We start from the raw sequence: 2,383 nt of genomic DNA, 5'->3' as shown, positions 1-2,383 counted from the left end.
TAAAGATTTTATTTATTTATTTGTCAGAGAGAGAGGGAGAGCGAGCTAGCAAGAGTGAACACAAGCAGGGAGAGCAGCAGGCAGAGCAAGCAGAGAGAGAAGCAGGCTCCTTGAGGAGACTGATGTGGGACTTGATTCCAGGATGCTGGGGTCATGACCTGAACCAAAGGCAGATTCTTAACCAACTGAGCCACCCAGGCATCCCCAACACTTACTTTCTGAAATAGCTTTGAAAAACAAGATACATAGCAAATTGTTAATTTGAATGATTTTATTAGTGCTTTTATTTCAGAACTGCTTTATTTTTTTCTAACATGTATTACTAACTTTAATATTTAATGATGACTAACCATGTTTCTTTTACAAGCACCACAATTCTTAACACCATTGTTTATTTTATAAAGAGTTTGTGTTTTTTTTTTTCAATCAAACTTCTCTTATAGACAGGCCAATAACAGGCTTAATTTTATAGACTTACTTTGTGTATGGAATTATTGGTTTATACGCTAACATTTTATTCCATTATCACGAAGTTTCATAATTATATGACAAATTTCTTAAGCTTATTTTAAATATTACTGTCAAATTTGCTCTTCAGGTCTAATTTTATGACTTTTTAAATAAACTCCCATAGGATTAATCTGAAAGTAGGGAACTCTGCTATAATTAAAAAAAAATCAATACCAAGTTCTTTCATATTCTGTAGCTCCAAATCCAAATTGTATGCATTGGTGAAGAGTGGAAAATTTAGCCACTTAATTTAATTTTTAGTTATTACAAAAGAAATACCTATATAAGGAAAAAAATATTTGCCTACTCTCCCTATTTTCACACATTCAGACTGTGAATTCATTAACTAGACTTTGTACTGTGCTCCTTATGAATGCTTCAGCTGTGTAGGCCCTCACTTTTTTCATATCAAGATACCAAAGAATTAGGTTTTGTTATCAGAACTTGCTGTCAATGGGAAGTATCTAATGATATTCTAGCAACCTCAGCAAAACATTATTTCTTTTTTCAAAAATTTTTCTTTTTTTTCAGGGGCAGCTGGGTAGCTCAATTTGTTAAGCATCTGATCAGCTCAGGTCATGATCTCACCTGGGGTCCTGGGATGGAGCCCCTCATTAGGCTCCCCTGCTCCATAGGGAGTCTGTGTGTCCCTCTCCCTCTGCTCCTCCCCCTACTGGTGTGCTCTCTCTCTCTCTCTTTCAAATACATTAAAAAATTTTAAAAAAACTTTTTCACTTTTTTTTTTCCAGCATCCAAGATCTTTTTAATAGCAAGGCAGGATCTGGGGGTAGTTTTAGTACTGGCTGGCTCTGCAGCCTCTGGTGGCACTGGAACTTCGGGCCCTTGGATTGCAAATAGAGTTTGTTATGGCTGTGCTGGGTTCCTGGGGCCTTGCTGAAATGCCTGTGTACCTGTCAGTCCTTGCCTGGACCAGAGAGCAAGATGGTACCACAGCCCATAGGGACTCAAGGCCAACTGAATGAAGGTGAGGCTCTTGCCCCAACTTAACTTTGAGGATGCAGCTCCAGGCATGAATGCTCATGTGCAGGGTGCACATCTTCAGTCTGGGCACCTCCTGGGCATGAACATCCTTGGTTATAGTACCTCCAGCAACCACTGTTTTGTTTTCCCAGCCAGGCAGCTTCATCTTCAAGATCATCCAGGATTGGGGCTGAGGCAGCTCGTTGCTGCAACTCATGAAAAACCACTTCAACACAAGTTGTCTAAATGTGGAGTTGGTTTATTGGGCAAGAGACCTGTACAACTTGACCAACAGTCTCAGGTAGATGTCCTGGCACTGAAACTTTCGGTGGTTGTTATGGATGTTGACTCCCATGATGGTGCCTCTTTATCAGTCAGGTCTGGAAAGAGAGCACCAAAAATTTTTCATGTTTTTCATGAAGATACTTTTGAAAAGTATCAGTAAGCAATTTGAAGAATGTCTCAATTTGAGGTTGCCTGATGTTTCTTCATGATTAGGCAGGGGCTCTAAAAGAGGCATGCCACAAAGGTGAGACATCTTTCTCTTATGTCCTTCCAGGTGCATGATATCAGCATTACTTATTTTGGTTATGTTAAACATAATCACTTGTTTGACATGGTGTCTTCCTGATTTCTCCATTGTAAAGTTAGTGTATTTTTTCCCTTTCCAAACCCTATTCCTTAGAAGTGAGTTCCTATTTCCATCCACACTCAAGGCAGGTGGATTAAGGCCCACATTATGAAGAGGAGGATATCAGAGAATTTGTGGAAGTGTATTAAAACCACCACAATCTGTAGTACATTATTTACGAAAGATACTTTGATGCTACCCAGCTATCATTTTTCTACTTAAAGTTTTGCCCACCAATTTTAGTATTTATTAGTGGATCTT

General features: G+C 39.0%; 1 pseudogene; it reads right to left on the bottom strand.

Moving 5' to 3' along the window:
• Positions 1-1,241: 1,241 nt before the first annotated feature.
• Positions 1,242-1,846, bottom strand: LOC100464903 (annotated as a pseudogene).
• Between the last annotated feature and the right edge of the window lie 537 nt (positions 1,847-2,383).

This window comes from Ailuropoda melanoleuca, unplaced genomic scaffold (genome assembly GCF_002007445.2).
Source record: "Ailuropoda melanoleuca isolate Jingjing unplaced genomic scaffold, ASM200744v2 unplaced-scaffold11384, whole genome shotgun sequence".
NCBI lineage: Eukaryota > Metazoa > Chordata > Mammalia > Carnivora > Ursidae > Ailuropoda > Ailuropoda melanoleuca.
The sequence above is the reverse complement of the archived record's forward strand: the minus strand, read 5'-3'. Positions and strand labels throughout refer to the sequence as shown.